General features: G+C 42.8%; 1 long non-coding RNA gene across 1 annotated transcript in view; it reads right to left on the reverse strand.

Moving 5' to 3' along the window:
• LOC144761917 (uncharacterized) overlaps positions 1-9031 on the reverse strand; it is a 192630-nt gene extending 183599 nt beyond the window's left edge. The window contains exon 1 of the long non-coding RNA XR_013595947.1: positions 8901-9031. This is a non-coding gene — a long non-coding RNA (uncharacterized LOC144761917). The remainder of the gene's footprint in view (positions 1-8900) is intronic.
• Between the last annotated feature and the right edge of the window lie 1995 nt (positions 9032-11026).

Genomic DNA, 11026 nt, shown 5'->3' on the forward strand with positions numbered 1-11026 from the left:
TTCCCTGGACCGGAAACAAGCTTCCGAGGACCGGTTTCTGGTATTCCAGCCGTCTTCAGCCCGGCTTGCTTGAATCCAGTGGCAAAGTGAGCAAGGGACTCACGTCTGAGCATACCCTGCCACACTTATGGCGGCCAAAAGCGGTACAAAAGGGGGGTGGTGACACCATATGAGCTGACATCAGTCAGCCAATGAGGACACTGGATGGCAGAGAAAAATATACAATTTAGTGAGATTAGCTAGACAGAAAGGTATAAAACTTGGTCCCATGGGCAGGAGGGCGTCTTCTCGCTTTCCGATTCCTGAAGGGCGTGTCGTGCTGTTGGACTCTTTGGTGCACGTAAGGATAATACGCTTAAATGACTTACTTTTAGGTGAAGTGAGATTTAGACAGGGAAATAGAATTTAGGGAATGGAAACTGTTATTTTCTTTAATTCATGCTAACTGATTTGCCTTTGAAGTGTCAGTCTATTATGCTTTCTACTTAATAAACGCAGCTTACATATTGCTAATAAAATAAAGTTTCATAAAGAATGCTCTTTTCTGAATAATAAAGTTAATAAAATTTGATTTTTGAAACGACAAGCTGGTCCATTTACCTAAGTGATCTAATTATAATGATATTAGTTTAAACCATGGTAAGAAATGATAAACTGCAGTTGTATATAATGTTGTAAATAGTTTGTGAATAGTTCTGTTTAATTAGGTCACATGATTCAGTTGCCCAAAAATTGTCTCGTTGGTATATGGGCCTTGTGAGTAATATATGATTAATGGTGAGTATTGTGGAGTTGGGTAGCGTTGGTGAGACAGTTTTTCCTTAGGGGCGCTGGATCACCCCCATTCCGATCTGAAGCCACCACCATCACCAGCGGCGTACCCCAAGGATCATCCCTCAGCCTGACCCTTTTCAACATCTACATGGCACCCCTCACCAAAATTGTCCGAGTACACCACCTCTGCATCATTGAGTACGCTGACGACACCTAGCTGATCTTCTCCCTCACCAAGGACCCAGCCATCGCCAAATCCAACCTCCAAGAGGGAATGAAGGCCATCGCAGACTGGATGAAGTGCAGCCGTCTGAAACTGAATTCCGACAAGACAGAGGCCCTCATCCTCGGCCCCATCCCCTCCACATGGGACGACTCCTCGTGGCCAGCCGTTTTGGGAGCTGCCCCGACACCCACCAACCACTCACACAACCTGAGGTTCATCCTGGACTCAACGCTCTCCATGGCCCAACAGGTCAACGCTGTCTCCTCCTCCTGCTTATATATATGGCGAAATTCGAATCTCAAAACATATATAATGAGATGGCACCGTTCTATGAGTCTGTTTCCCATTGGTACCGATTTATAGATGATATTTTTTTCATTTGGACCAATGGGGAACAGACTCTTGTAGAGTTCCTGGAATGGCTGAACCTGGCAGATGGAAATCTCCATTTCACTGCACATGTTAATTCAACTAAAGTGGAGTTTCTAGATATTAACATCAAAAATGTGTCAAACCAACTGGAAGTTGACCTACATGTGAAGCCAACGGCAAGAAACACGTTGCTTCATTTTAGTAGCTACCACCCAAGGAATCAAAAGGATGGGATACCTTTCTCCCAATCCCTTAGGGTGCGTAGAAATTGTACGAACATGAGGGACTATGATGTCCAGTCTGAACAGATGAAAAATAAATTTATTGCACGTGGCTACCCTCACAGACTAGTACGTGAGGCATATAAGCGAGCACGTTATTTTGATCGAGATGTGCTACTTAATTCCAACAAACAACAAAAAGAACAGAAGTTAGTGTGTATTACTAAACACTCTCCACTTAATGCCACAGTCAAACAAATCATAAATTCAAACTGGCATCTTTTAAATGTAGAATCAACTCAACCCAAATTACCAAAGCCCTTGTTTGCGCATCGTCGAAACAAAAACTTGAAAGATCTAGTGGTAAGATCACGTTTCGAGGGCTCAGGTAGGAAGACTCCATACATCCAGAAGTCTTTTGAAGGCGGGAATGCCATCAAGGGAACTTCGCGATGTGGTTCATGCCAGTCATGTGAGGGTATTATTTCAGGTGAGACCTTCACATTCAATCAGATTAGAATTCAAGCTCAGGAACTATGGACATGCAATACCAGTAATGTTGTTTATCTTTTACTGTGTCCGTGCAATTTAGGCTATGTCGGTGAGACGTCAAGAACCATGAAACTTCGTCTCACCGAACACAGATCTGCCATAAAAACACGCAAAATGGCAGCTCCTTTGGCCCTACATTTCTCTGAGTTTCACCATGCACCCTCACAGATTCGATGGAGGATTTTAGAAAAGATCCATACATCCAACAGCAATGGTGGAGATAAAATTAGAAAGAAAAGAGAGGTATACTGGATTTTTTCTTTGAATACCTTCTCCCATGGGCTTAATAATGATCTACCATGGATCAATGCAATAATATAAAAAAAATTTATTGGGTTATAAGTCCTAGTTTATAAATGGGTTTACATGGAAACTATTAATTTCTTTATCCCCTATGTATGCAAACACGGGTTTTACAAATAGTTTCCCTGTATAGGGTCCCAAAATACAGTTCAGTTAGACCTTAAGAATAAAATGCGTAAAATGCTAGCTTTTCCCTTTAAGAAACACATGGCTGCAATTTAACCAATGAGCGGAGCCGGTATATATAGCCAATGTATAAGCCTAACTGAGATTCATGCCGAATTTTCAGAAACCGCCAGGATCCATTTGCCACCGGTCCGTGTTCAGCTCTGCAATTCACGGTAAGCTGTAGGCGAATGCACTAAAAGCCATGAGCTGTTACTTTTAAATATCAGGTAGCAAACTATTTAAAACTGCGGGTGTTCCGTTTTACAGCACCAAAGACGCTGGGAACCACATGCAGCAAGGCTACGTAGATTAACCTCTGAAGCCGAGCCAAGCTAGCCGACCGAGTGAGAGGGTGCTAATTACGGTGAGCCTCCCTCTACTATAGCGTTTTCACATCAACTGCATATGCGGTAGTTTTGTTAGCAGTCATCTTCATCTTTTTAACTAAAAGTACACGAGGCTTACACTGTTTCCGGCCCCCGCTGTAGCGCTGTCAGTAAAAGATTAGTATTGCGGTATTTTTACTGGGATTCATTTGTATCCTGCAGTTTAAATAACAGCAACCGCGTTCATGCTTCCCTCTTAGAATCAAAGTTGTCGGGAACCATATGCAGCCGGCCCATACTTAAATTGCCTTTTAAGCAGGTAAACATTTTTGTTGCATATGAGGAGGTGATATAATATTGTGACATATCTGTTCCTCATCATGATGTCAATCTTGTTTCTACCGGCATCCGCTAAAGCGTTTTTATGTAAAATACTGGTAATGTAGCATCTTGCCAGCATTTACCTTTCCCTATAGTTTAAAATAACAGTAGCCATGTCAATGCTTCCCCTATAGATACACAAATAAGGACGCCGGGAACCACACGCAGCCGGTTCACAATAACTGTCACCAAAACAGGTAAACATTGTTGCTGGTTTACAATAGATGAAACAGCATTTTGGCAGATTAATCCGCAATTTTGACGCTATTCACGCTTCTGCCTTGCACTCTCTTTCTATGCAGGAGGAAATATTTGTTTTTAAACGTGATAAAGTTGCTGTTCTAAGAATATCAACTTTGGAGGTAAAACCCATTAATCATGACCTGGTATTACCGGCAAGGCCAGCTTATAGTCCACTTTCTAAATGGCGAAATCTTAGTTTTTAAGGTTTAAACCTTGAATTAGATATGGCAGTAATCGGCTATTTAAACACGAGAACTATATTGTGTGTTCTCATCACTTCACAATAGTAACAATAAATAAAATTATTACACTTATCGTGTGATGTAGCTAATGAGATCAGCAAAATATTTACGCAAGAATAGTACGTTTTATTAGGTTTGGGTAGTTATAACTGTAGATACCCACAATAAAAGTTATGCAGGACAGTCCAGAATGAACTTAGAATGGCAATTTATGTGTTTGAGTCACTGATTGGCACTCTGATCCCCACTCCCCCCTTTTCTCTGCAGAACCTATCAACTCTTACTTTACCCTGGGATCCATTGCTGTGTAATCTGCCCCATATTGGTTCTAACTCCGGTACCATGTGTTGGTATCTATAGGTAAGCAGACTATATAATATAACAATAAAGTGTACAGCTAACCAACATGGCCCTAGAGGACCCTTCATAAAATGCTGTAAACACTGTGACATTAGCCTATAAGCAGTTACCATGTCATATTAATAAGATAGCTCAAGGACAAACAAAGCTTTGAGGATAACGTAAATACGTAAACCTTTACAGGCTTTTTCTATTGCTCTTATCTTTCCTGTGAAATCATAAATATGGTCTACCATTCTCTACTATAGATGTGGATGTATAGTAAATTGGTGTAGCAGTGATGTAAATAGGTTTCGATAGATATGTATATAGATTTGTATATATGTACATAAATGATGCCTCTCATGTATGAATGTCTAGCGGTATTATTAGACTTTGTGATAATCAGAACACTAGCACTATTTATGAAATGTCAAAATGTACATTATAAACGTTTTTTTGCACTGTAGATACAGACTTGTAAATATCTTTTATATATATTTTTTACAGAAATATGATGGTACAGTCCTGAGGAAGACACAGTTGTGTCGAAACGCGTAGACAGGAAACCATCTTTTTATTGTAACATATATGTACCTACTTATGTCTAAATTCACGCATATGGTATAATGCTGGAATATTTTATCATGTATCAATACAAATGTACTTAAAACTTTTTTTTTTATCATTGAATTATGTTTTATAATAGAAATTAAAATACACTTAATGTGCAAAAACGTTTTTCTGATTATTTTCTCAAAAATATGTTTGAGCTAATGTCACTACTCATGTGCTAGTGTTCTATTGAGGATTTGCCTGGGTATTTTACTCACATATCATCCTCCTGCTTCAACACCCTCCACAAGATCTACAGATGGATCCCCACCGAACCCAGAAGGACAGTCACCCAGGCCCTCGTCAGCAGCAGGCTGGACTACAGCAACGCCCTATATGCGGGAACCACAGCCAAACTCCAGAAAAGACACCAACGCATACAAAACACCTCCGCATGCCTCATCCTCGGAAACCCTCGCCACAGCCACACCAACGCCCACCTGAGAGACCTGCACTGGCTCCCGGTCCACAAGAGGATCACCCTGAAGCTCCTCACCCATGCTCACAAAGCACTCCACAACGCCGGACCAGCATACCTTAATGAACGGCTCACCTTCTACACCCCGAGCCGCCAGCTTCGCTCCGGTGACCTCGCCCTGGCCACCGTCTCACACATCCGCTGAACAAACATCAGTGGCAGATAATTCTCTCACCTCGCTGCAAAGACATGGAACACCATCCCCATCCACCAGCGTCAGACCCAGGACCTGCTGACTTTCAGGAGACTCCTCAAGACCTGGTTGTTTGATCAGTAGCTGCAACATCCCCCTCCAGTACCTTGAGACCCTCACAGGGGAGGGGTAGCGTGCTCTACAAATGTTTGCTTGATTGATTGATTATTTGCAGTTCAATCATAAGTTACAACCCTAATATATCACAATGACCTATGAACTGCCATCAAAGAGCTGTAGGCAAACTGCAAGGAATAGGGGTGGAGCCTAACGTTTTTCCCCAGTCTTTGTTTATCCTACTTTATCTAAAAATTGTTTGTTTAGGTAGAAATACGTTTTTATTAATGAAGCTAACCCCTACCACTGTGGTACGTTTTGAATCCAGAGTTTGTGCTTCTCCAGACCAAGTATTCTTAAAATATACTGCCAACTAGTATGGATGACATGTGATTCCTACACCTTGTAATCCTCATTATCTTAAGTAACATTTCCTATAGACTGATTTACACACATAAGATTCACTGTCTCTGTATAATGTGTGTGATGTAAATTACTCTGACACTGGTATGAGTAGTGCTATAAAACAAATGAGATACATGTGACAGAAGGGCTGTGGAAAGATCAGAGGCACTGGTGGAGGGCGGTAGTGAGGGAATCCATGGAGAAGAAGGTCACTGAGAGGAGCTCCAAAAAGGATTGTCACACCGGGCTGCACGAGTGCTAAAGCCGGACCCGAGTCCAGTGGGACTTTTGCAGCAGCTGAGCCCTCCCTTCTTCACCGGCTGAATTCAGATTTGGGCACATCTCGAACAGAGAATCAAGACGAGAGCTCACCAGAGACAAGGATTGATACCTCCATTGGTTCCATCAATGTAAAACTCTGACTTGCTAGCAGTTTTAGCAAATTCAGGGCCGAATAACCACTTAATTTCCATGCCAATGTCTGAATGCAAGGCATATTGGGCACAGACAGAGAAATGGTAGAATGCTCCCACACACATGGAGAAAAACTCTGTGAATGCCAGGGGCATTTATTTTTAGAGTTAAATAAACAATATCTTGATGTGGAAGTTTATCTTCTTAATACAAAACGGATTAGCGAGAGACGCTTTGAAAATGGAGTCCATTTAGCAGACCATTCAGTGCTGTGGCTATGAAGAAATTGCCACAGTGCCCACACTCTTCACATCACTGAGCCAGGCGGTGATCTCTAATAAAATTGGAGAGGAAATTCAGCCAATGGATTCCACTCTATACTTCGAGTTCCCTGATATAAGGTTGAGGAGGTATTCCCTCTTCTCTTTCCCATTTTAAAGTGTATAGGTTAATACATTATTCATTATAAAAGCAATCAATACATGGTTCAATAGAGTTGGGACATGCTCGCCTCATACCATTTGTTTCCCCTTTATGGATCCTCAGTCCTCATAAATGAATACATTTTAAGAGTGCACTGTGCACTTTTTGAGATTGCAAAGTATTACGGCACGCACCATCACAGCTGATAGCTTTATCAACCTTCAGGACCAATGGGACGAAAGCAAAGACTGGTAGGGGAAGGGGGAGAAGGTAGTTTTTGTGGGGCATCAACGTCATGTGCTGCCTGAGGGAGGTGGGCACACCTCTATTAGTAAGTAAGTGGATAAGAAAGGGACAGGGCTGGCCTTAGACATGGGTGAGCTGGGCCCAAGCCCGGGGCGCCATTATTCCAAGGAGTGCACCTGACCTAACTCAATGGGGTCTTGTTAATGACTTTGTAATCATCCCTTAATGTACCTCAGTGTAATTGTTAGCACGCCATCAACTCTCTGCCCTCCTCCCATTTTCCTCACACCTCCTGCCGTCACACCATAACGGCCCCCCCGCCCACACAACAAACACCACATTTTCTTTCCGCCCATGGCGCTATCCCAGTCAATCGGTTTAGGGCCGGCCCTGGGAAGGGTAATTAGCGTAATAAGAATTATCGATAAGGAACCAGCACATGATTTAACCGTGCACGGCTTCCATTTTCTCCTCAAATTATCACTTCCGAGTCCCACTGTTTACATATTGAGGGGCAACGGAAGTGACGATGACGCTCGGACTAAGAGTGACGTGACGTGAGCCTGCCCTGTCGCCGTGACTGAAATTTCACATCGACTTGGACTGGAAAATGTTGGTCCCCAGCATCGGGGCCCCCCTGGCTAACACTGCAAAAAGGTCACTTATTCTGAGAGTGCTCGTTCCCAGGAACCAAATCAAGACGCTTCGGTCTAAAAACAGCGCTGTCCCTATATAGACAGAGTGCTTTGAAACAGCAACTTCTCCACATCACAAGCCTTAAGAGGACGAGCTGGAGGGACCAGGGCATGCACAGTGAGCGAGGGCTAAATGGGAAACAGAGAGAAGCATGACTGAGAGGTATAGACCGATACTTGTACCTGGAGTTAAAATTACTGTTTTAAGACGTTTTAAGCAAAGGGAGCTCTGGCCCAGGGCCCCAGCCTTTCAGGGGAGCCCCCTGATAAAGTAAGCTCTGTTCTGGGGAGACTCTTGCTGTGATCACCTTGTATAATTCTTAAACAGATTGTTTTAAATAGCATTTTCCTTTAACGTACTTTTAATGTGGGTGATGCGTGAAAGTCTATTGCAGACATTCTCCTGACAAATGTGGTGTTTGTTTCCTGCAATATCCATTAAACAGTTTCTTTAAATTAAAAGCAGGACCTCATATATGAGAAATGGGAGGGGGGCACAGATATTATTTGCAGTAAATAGTGAGATGCTTCTGTGTTACGATATTTAAAACACATATCATTATCCCTGAATAATAGATCTAAATACATTTAGAAGTTGAACTAGTGCAATGGCCAAAGAGGGCATGAAAGAGCTGAAACTGGATCATAAAGTCAAAGCTTTTCAGAAAGGGGCCCCCAGAATGCGCTGGGTCCCCAGACAGAATGCGCTTGGCCCAAGGCTCCCAAAATCCTTAAGATGTCCCTGGGGCATGTGACACGTTCCACATTCTATCTATAGCAGCTGTATGCACTTTTCATAAAAAAATTGCTTTTTAGTTTAAAATGAGAAGGGCACAACATGCCCACTGTGTTCACAGAAGTGATAATCTGGGGGTGTAAGGTAAAATAAATTTAGACGCAACCGTCCTTAATGACGAGACAAGTTTATCGAACTCCTTATAAAAGTTATATTTCCCGCAGTGCACAAATATTCTTGCTCTGGTTTTTTTTATTTTAACTGCAATGTGAACCCCTGCAATGTAATTTTTATTATTGTGCTAATTTATAGAAAAAAAATCAGATTTTGAGTAGAAAAAGTTATATTTCCCGAGTTTGTGCTTGCAAAAACAACATTCTTTTTCTTGCTGTTTGGCATGGAGAGAGCAAATTTGCTCTCAAACTTTAAACGTGTGCACCCAGCAGGTATTGTTTTCTATTAAATATAGCATGTGCGTAGCGCTTACTTGCCTTATGAGGTAATGTTGTCTTTTCGTTTAGCCTAGGTGAGGAGTATTTTCATTTTGTGCTTGATCACCCGTGCGGTTATCTTGATATGAGACGCAGCTCTTCGTTGTGCGTGTAATCCTTTTTCCGCCCACCTGATGGGCCTGGGAGGAAGTTGCGCCATTTTGACTTTATCAAAAATGCTCCCCAGGCCGCGCTCCGTCTTCTAAAAACAACGCAATGCCAATTTATGCAGTGCTGGCACGCAAGCGTGACGCTCGCAGGGCTTAGGCCAGTCTTATAATAGTATCAGGTTTTAGAGGCCGTGGTGACCTTATTTAAAGTACCCAATCCAGGCCACGGCTGTTATGAAATTTCTACCATATATATCCCACTTTCTTCAGATTTACAATCTGTCGGCGATTTGTTCATTATAGGCCTCATACCTTGCCAGCTTAATGCAATGTGCCAGCTAGTGTTCTTAAGAGCTCTCCTGAGCAGAGCCAGTCGTGTCTTCCCTGCCAGCACGTCCCTGACACCCTAGTGCTGGCTCAGTTGCAGTAAGGCGCTTTAAGCTGGGGGCGTAAGTTTATGTTGTTTTCGAATTTCATTTGGAAGCGCAGAGGAGGCAGAGCCTAAGCAGACACAGCTAAAGCTGATGCACATAATTCGATAATAAAACGTTCGTTACGTGTTCTGTTGTGTGTGCGGTGCTTAATGTGTGAAACAAATAATAATCAATTGCAGAGGCCAAAAAGTTTTTCTCAAGAGCCCAACGCTGCCAAGTTTTGATGCCCGCTAACCTCTTTCTTACACTGCCTAACATGTCCTGTCATTTTACTTCAGTCTTGCACGTGATTTCCATCTCTTCTTGCTTCCTTTGTTAATAATTTCCTTTCTTTTCCTGTTTCCTCCATCTTTTTTGCAATGTCATGCCTTTCCTTTTGCTTGAACTCGGTCAAAGTCAGAATATGAGAAAAGATCCTAATCATCAAAAGTGAGTGTTGAAGCCCATTCCAAATTAAACATCGTATGTGAATAAGCATACATGTATGTGGTTTACTCTTACACTTTGTAGTGAATGTGCAACTTTAGGCTATTCAACATTTATAACATTTTCACTCTTTCATTGATTGCATCATGCTTGAGTGAATTTTCTAGAGGGGTCAGGTAACTATTTGCAGATAGAAATGTTTGAATTAAAATGGAACATACACTGGCAAATAAAGAGCCTAGCGGTGCAGGAATCTTAACCATCATGAGTATATAATGTATACTACCTTATAATTTCAAAAAGATTAACCCCCAGATGCATCAAGAACCCACTCTGCAAATTCTAAATAGCGAAAAATACCGAATCGCTATCTAGAATTCGCAGAATGGGACGCATCATCAAAATCGCTAATCAAGTGCGATTCGCAATCGCCGTATGCAAATTTCCCAAAATCGCTATTAAATCGCAGAATCGGCTGTTTCCCAACCCCAAATTGCGATTTCGCAAATTGCGATTTCGCAAATAGCGATCTCGCAGATAGCGAGATCGCAAAAATGGGAAGTCACATTTTGAGCACAATTATAACATCACAACCGGGAAGTAGGTAGCTCCATGACTCATTTGGAACACAGAGCTGGATAGAGGAGGTGGCACAGCACCGAGCTCCAGGAGACACACCCTGCAGTCCCAAGACAGGACACACATTGAAACCACAAGTCCCAGGATGCAGCAGGATCCAGTGAAACTGGCAGGAAGCGGAAAATCAAGTTCTCCGAACAAGAGCTGGAGTACTTGATCGAGGGAGTCAGCAGGGACCATGACAAGCTTTTCGGAAAGCTTTCCCGGAAGGTACCTGAGGCTGACAAAAGGGGCATCTGGCTGCGCATCAGGGCAAAGTTAAATGCCGTAGGAGTGACACAGCGGTCAATCGATGACCTCAAGATGAGGTGGTACGACCTTAGAGGCCGTGCCAAGGAGCGCATTGCGGAGAGGCTGGAGGAGAGACTGGCCACGGGAGGAGGAGAGTCCACAGTTCCCGCAAACACACCACTGGAGGACTTGGTGGAGGACACTATCAACCCTGCAGCCTGCGTGGGGGTCACTCAGCTGGACACTTCCCGTGCCACACACCAATCACAAGGTAAGAGCCATGCAA

Source organism: Lissotriton helveticus, chromosome 6 (genome assembly GCF_964261635.1).
Source record: "Lissotriton helveticus chromosome 6, aLisHel1.1, whole genome shotgun sequence".
NCBI classification, from domain to species: Eukaryota; Metazoa; Chordata; class Amphibia; order Caudata; family Salamandridae; genus Lissotriton; species Lissotriton helveticus.